This window comes from Protopterus annectens, chromosome 16.part0, assembly GCF_019279795.1.
Source record: "Protopterus annectens isolate FY-2018-M chromosome 16.part0, PAN1.0, whole genome shotgun sequence".
NCBI classification, from domain to species: domain Eukaryota; kingdom Metazoa; phylum Chordata; order Ceratodontiformes; family Protopteridae; genus Protopterus; species Protopterus annectens.
The window spans coordinates 603400940-603408214 of record NC_056750.1 but is presented as its reverse complement, the minus strand read 5'-3'; the positions used below and the strand labels follow the sequence as shown (position 1 = coordinate 603408214).

At 37.6% G+C, this 7275-nt stretch overlaps 1 protein-coding gene across 1 annotated transcript in view; it reads right to left on the bottom strand.

Moving 5' to 3' along the window:
- The window catches only part of LOC122790749 (twisted gastrulation protein homolog 1-like), a 654522-nt gene extending 649855 nt beyond the window's left edge, over positions 1–4667 (bottom strand). Inside the window, exon 1 of the mRNA XM_044058344.1 lies at positions 3593–4667. The gene's annotated coding sequence lies outside the window, so the exon portion shown is untranslated. The remainder of the gene's footprint in view (positions 1–3592) is intronic.
- Positions 4668–7275: the final 2608 nt, after the last annotated feature.

Sequence of the window (7275 nt, the reverse complement as noted above, 5' to 3'; positions counted from 1 at the left end):
CTGACATCTCACCATCTGTAAATTCACCAGTTGCATAACACAGTTCTTTTCTTTCAACAGACACACAAGTACCTTTTTATTACTTACTTTTGTTGGCTGGGTTCAACTGTTCTACATAACTGTTTTGTTACTGACAAGTGCACACTTTACACCTAGTTAATTTTTCAACTACAATTTCCACACCTAGATAAGACATGCCACACCTGCACACAAATTCAAAACATTTGTATTTTAATGCCAAGCAAACTGCATACAATCGGTTTTAGTTTAGAAGCATTGCATCTCATCTGCATTCCATTTACAATTATGAAATAAGAAAATCAATGTATTTAATATTTCATTTGTACCATCATTAAACAATTACTTTGTACTTCCTTCCCGAGCTCTTCACATTTTATTAAAACTGTTGGTGGTTTTCAAAAAGTAAGCAATTCCCCGTGTAGCATCAAGTTATCAGATTTAGTCATTCAGTGGCTCAAAAAACAAAGCTGATCAAGAAACTTCACAAAATGCAACTCACGGATCAGTCATGAGCTCAAATCATACAAGGTCCTGGCTTCACTTTCTAAGTGGCACTAAAATTGTTAAAACTAAACACAGGAGCAAACTGCATATGAACATAACCCACAAATTCTTTTCAAAATAAGTTAAAAAGGAATAGACTAAATGTGCTGAATTTGGTCCACAAATCCTTTTCTTCACTTTAAACATTCCATATACCTTTTCTCAGTCCTAACTTTCAGGACATTCAAGTTGGGTACAATATGGCATTGTACATGCTCAGTATTATGACATCACAAAGCAAATACCTGTCAAGACTTAAAATATGACATGGTATAATAACTAATCTGCTCAACACCAGGATAAACTATATCCCTAAATGTGCCCAAGGACTTATTTGTAACTCCCATCGCTCTACTCTCTCTCTCTTCTTCATTCACTTCCTTACTTCTACCAATTTCTCTCCCCAGCTTTCTCTCTAAATATGTAATAAACCTGCTTTTCTCTCACTTTATATTGCAAATCCTGTTTGTATTACACTAACTTACCTTTAATTTCTCTATAAACTGGCTAAAATTCTAAAAAATATTACACCATCGTCTTATCACCTGCATCTATTCTTAACCAAAGCTTTCATATTATGTCTAATTTCATATAATTACTCAAACTGCAGATTTTTTGTGTTATTTTGAAAACTGCAAAATTATTTTTCTTAAAAAGTTTTGTAATACTTTTGAGCTTTTCTCCCTGGACCCCTGGTGAAAATGTGCTCCAACCCAGTCGGACTATTCACTGTAACCTAATATCAACTAAATCAATCAGGAAATAAAAATAATCCACGCCATGGGCAGAGTCATTCAGGACTTGCTTTTTTCTGCCTATGCATTTGATCCTGAAGACAAAAAACCTTGCCATATGAAAGTAAATCCCTACATAACTCCCACTTCTAGCAGGCACTACAGCTATAGTAATGTAATCACCTCTTCATAAGCCTTTTCACTAAAGAGACTCTGCTTTTTGACTTGTGTATCATTTGTTTTACAAGATACTTAACAGGAGTTTGCTCAGTCGGTAAAAAAAATGTACTTTGCTTTCTGAGCATCTTATAACTGCAGAATAACATTCATATAAGAATTAATCACCATTCAGTCTCATAAGATTCATTCTGCCCCAAAAGTCAGATAGTGTATACAAATTTTGCCATGTAACCACTAATGCCTTTTTGGTATGCAAAAGCAATGGCTCCATTTAGTTCTCTCACTGAAACTTCACTCATGCAATACATAACTGGCAACTTTGTATACATTCTTTTTCATTTGCAGCACCAGTTATTACATTTCAAGGAATAGAGATTTCTGATCAGAGAAGGTCCCCAATCTGTTGTGAATTTACTCTTTCACAAACATCATCAGCATTATTAAAGCAACACACAGAACCAGAACTCTGCTGAACAGGTCTACTTGACTTACTATATGACTGCAAAGGCACACTCCACAGGAATGGACACTCACAAGCTCTTTGGGTGCATACATCATACAAAGTTCCCCTGGATGGCCAAGAGTACACGTCTGGCAAGTTTAAAGTCATGATCTATTATCAGGGTTGGAAGGGTGGCCTAATGGTTAAGGTGTTTGCCTTACAAATACAAGGTGCAAGGTTTGAGTCTCCCAAGGGATAATTGGCTAGGCTTAAAATGGCTTGCAAGGGCAGTTAGCCTAGTACTAATCTATGAACCTATTTTACCCTAGAATACTGGATTTTAGTTAATTTGCCTCCATTTAGTTACTGCGTTACACTCAGAAGAAAAGCTGATTAAGGCATTGCTTCTGAGCCATTGCCGAAAAGTGACTCGTGTCTAGTGGGTCTACTTGATTAACAGATAAATAAAAAGGGGGCAGGGTCTTAACACAAGCCATACATCCACAAAGGACACCACCCCTCACAAATGTCTGATCAGTTTGGGAACATACTTTAGTCCATATCAAAGGACCAGATTATTCACCTTCGGGACCTGCAGTTGCAAGTCCCACCCATAAATTCTGCCACCACCAATAAAAAGCATACCTCCCACTATCAACAACAGTTCTGACGCTTGGCAACTGTGCAGGCCTACTGCAGACAGTAACAATTTCTAAAAGTTTGTATACCACTTTTTTGTTTTTTGAGAATACAAATCGAAAAGCCCCCTCCTACCTTCAACACAAAGGGTTGTATCCATACTTAATAGAATTACTGCCAAGAACACTTAACCACGAGGGTAATGAAATATCATTTAAAGGCAGCCCATCAATTATTTAAGTAAGTAGTTATATTGCCCTAATAAACATTCTCAGCTGCAAACAGCAAATACAATCCAAACAAACATTAAAACAACACACAGCTTACTTAGAAATTCTTGGGGGGGGGGGTGTTAAATGGACTGGCACATCTTAGCTCTAGTCTACCTGAGACTTGATTTACCTTCAACAAATGAAAAAGTAGCCAGGAGACATGACTATACCAAGCTTTCAACAGGAACATACAGTGAACATTGTACTATAAATAACTCCTCTGCATCCTCAACGATCCTTTTCTCAGGAATACTGAACGTGCCCCCATCTACAAAGGATACCATCCCCCACAAATGTCTGATGATCAGTAGTTTGGGAACATACTTTAGTTTAGCCCACATCAAAAGGTCCAGTTTAGTCACCTCCCGGACGTATAATTGTTAACCACAATGTATAAAACTATCCATCAACTCGGTCTGCTGTGCTACAAATTAAGGAACGCTGCTCACTATCTTAGTAAAAAGCATATCCACGGAAGGGGGTTACTTCTAAACGGAGGAATAAACCGTAATAGGCAAATGTTATCGGAAAACGTCTCTAAACATAAAAATAAAGGGTAAACGTGTTGAAATTACGAAAAACACGTAAACTGTATTCTAATTTAGGGCTGGCGATTTTACACAGAAGACAGAATTCATACCAACAAAAACTATACAATCCAACAAGGCATGCTTTATAACCATAGTCTCACGGTAATTTTCATAATCTGTGTTTACCATCTTTTTTTTAACCTGACTGTCCAAATAAATAAAAACTCAAACCTCTCGCTCTGCTGCTGACACTCATATATTTTTATTCTGCCGAATCGAAGGAAAAATGGCAAAAGAAGATTGGAAAAAGACTGACAAGGAAAGTTGTTCCACAAAGTCCTTCCGCAGGAAACAAAGGCGAGAATGTGAGAAAAAAATCGTAACTAGGAAAAATGTGGATTGGCTCTCTTCAGCTGGCTGTGGAACGGGCTGCACGGAGGGCAGGCAGCAGATGTAAACTTTGATGAAGTGCAGGGGGAACTTAATTATTACACAAAGATGATAAATTCTGGGTTACACATCTGACAGAAAGTAACGGTTACAGATAAGACGTAAAACAAACAAGGTGGAAGTATTAAAGGCCCAGTATGTCGTCTTTAAAACTGTATTTGTACAACACAGAAGTAACTTTGGAGCTCTGACTTAAACTCCATGACGACATGTTATTGCACACAACAAAAGTTATAATAAAGATTCGTCTTAGGAGTCGCCTTTTATTTTATCTTTTCTTGTCTTGATAATCAACAAAAGAAGAAAAAAGTACAGGCCACACTTCTCAGATGTCCAGATTTTTACAGAATGTCAAGATTTTGCCTCGTACTCTTGGACTGTTTCGCATAAAATGTGTGAATTTCTGGCACACTGAGGACTGGATTCACTAAATTACGTACGTTTGAGTTTCAGACTCCGTTTCCTTCAAAAATGCACGATAACATAAAACCTGTTATTCTAGCAACTTTCTAAATTTATGAGAGTAGGGCCAGCCTATGGTCAGATGGTGAACTAGGTAAAAGGGCTCCACAGCGCCACCCAACATATCACCCAATGCCCCCATCCTGGACTACCTACACCATCCACATTACTTTTTTTTTAGTTTTTCTCACAGTTTGCATTACTCTGTAGTTTTTACCGTATTCATTCAACACATTTTAAATAAACCATTTATTTACTACAAAAATATACAAATAAATACTGGAAAAGTGCCTGTGCCAGAGTAGCAGCCTAGGCAGTTGCTTATTTGACCTGTGGCTAAAGCCGGCTATGTATAAGGGCAATATTTAAAATTTGTCCTTATTTTTGGCCCTTTGTCCATCCTTTAGTTTAGGCTTTGTCTAGATTTGTTGTGCTAAGAGGTTGAGAGGTATGGTACAAATAAATAAAATATTGTGCATTCTCTGTATGATGCTGTTTTGCATATTATTGCATAGTTCATTAATTTGTTACTAACAGATGGGTGGGTGTGTAAGATTATTAGATTCTTATGATCTTGTTTTTGATCTATGAGCTACAGGATGACCTGGCTTACAACACTAAGGCATAACTAGCAGAGTGATATTAATTAATGTACAACTATAACTTGTTTCATAGTCATTTTTGCCTGTTCATATTATGGTTGATGGATAATGCTAGGATGTAGGTGGCACTGTCTGGCTCCTTTTACTTTTATGTTTTGGCTGGACAGTCCTGGGACTCATGACACTACTGTCATCTGAAAGCTGAGGGAAATGTGGCTAGCCATCTTTAGAATTTCTAGCCACAGCATGATAACATATTGTTCTCCTGGGAGCCTTCACATCTCTCAAACTCTAAACACTGACAATCATAACACTGTCCTTTAAAAATCATAGCAGAGGATCAGAAAGAGGAGGACTCTTATTATCAGCAATGCGAGTCACAAGGGCTAATTCTTGAACATGCATTCTAGTTTGTAGCTTGGATAGAGGTCCTGCATCGTCATACACAGATGTCTAGAAACTAACATCTGGCTGTAGCACAGGAGATAGAATTTTGGAGGTCTGGCTCGCACTTCTGGCTGAGAAGACCATATGTGTGTCCAGAGGAGATGGTACAGGTGCGCATACCTCTCAACTGTACAGATTTCCGCAGACTATCCAGATTATTGCCTCATATTTTTGGTCCGTTTTTCTTAATATTGTGGTTTTCTGGCAAATTAGTGGCAAATCATTAAAGACTGAAGTTAGAAAGTAATGGCACACATTTGAGTTTCAGACTTCATACCCTTCAGAAAACCCATGCTAATGCAAAACCTGTTATTCTATCAACTTTCTAAGTTTGTAAGAGCAATATTTAAAAATTGCACCTATTTTTTGGGCCTTTGACCCATTTTTTACTTATGACTTTGTCCAGATTTTTTGCTCCAAGAGGTTGAGAGGTATGACAGGTGTTGCTGAGATTAAAGCAATATTGTGTGTGTTAGAGACAGGTAAACCTGGACCTCATAGAGAGCTACACCGCCTGCCCTATGACTGACAGGGCCACTGTGGCCTCCCCTCCTGCCAATACTTTTTGTAAGTTTTTTTAATTTTCCAAAGTTTACAGTCTTTCTAAGGAGACTTTTCCTGGGGGAAGTTCTGGTTTATGTTGGCTTCAAAATGAAAAGCAACCAGACAGCTGTGGTCTAAAATAAAACTATGCGTTTTAGGATTTCTAAGGAGCATTTTATTATTTTGACAGGTTTTACAATGTTCAGAGCATAGCACTTCATATTGTTTTTTGTTACACTATTTGAAATTATGTGAAATGCAAGAATTGTGATGTCTATTTTTAATATGGATGTCTTAGTCTGTGTGACATCGGACATTTATATTAGTATGATATGTAGTCTGAAACATGATTTTTATGGTGTTTATACCGCTGTATCATGTAACTTGTATAATACTGCATGTCTAAACAAGTCTACTATTGTTGTTTGTCTTTCGGCTTTTTCCCGGTAAGGGGATGCCACAGCGGAACTCCGGTCCGCTAATGATTGGCAGTAGATTTTTACGAAATGCCAAGGTGCCAGCTCGACGCCCAACCTTTAACGAAGGCATGCCCATTTACGCACGCATGTCTTTCGAACGCTACCCAACTGCGAGGAGGACATGCAGACTCCACACAGAAGGCACTCCCAAGCCAAGCCGAAAATCGAACGGGAGAACCTCTTGCTGTGAGGTAACAACGCTACTGCCGAACCACCATGGCGTACTAAACAAGTCTACTATTGTATGTTGGAATCTGTCTCCCACAGGCAGATTCGACTGTTTCCAAGTATATCTTGCCAAAAATAAACAAAAATGCCCGCCATCAGAAAAAAAGAGCAACAGACAACCAATATAATTATAAGCAAACAAAAATGCAAAATCTAGTACTTATCATGATTGCGAGAAATTATAACCTGGAAGTGCCAGATGAGCTTTCATGATATGGGCAATTATATACTTATGAAAAAAAAGTGAAGGTGACATGGGTTACTCTTTCCTTTAAGTTCAAGTTCCCAGTTGATGTGTTGGGTATGAAGGGTAGCTTTGTGGCTGGTAAGTAGATGCCTATGCTCTTTTAATGTGGCCTGAAGGCAAATGTTGGCCTGCAGCTTTACCCCATTATTTGGAATGCACTAAATCACAATTCTTTATAATGAATATCAGCTAATTCAGCTATTTGTATGCCTATATTTAATGCTGTGTCAGCAGCTTAGTTTGTGGTTTGGTTTATATGTTTTTGTTTATCTTTTGAAACTATTTATGTTTAACAATATTTTGTTCAAATCAAGTATAGCTTCATTTTTTCACATATTTTGGACTGGTAGGTTGCCTTTATGAATAATATAATGTGAGAGTGAGTCAGTGTGTTGTATTACCATCTGTTGTTTAATATAATAAGTTGACAACTGAAAAAAAGATTTATTTTCTGTC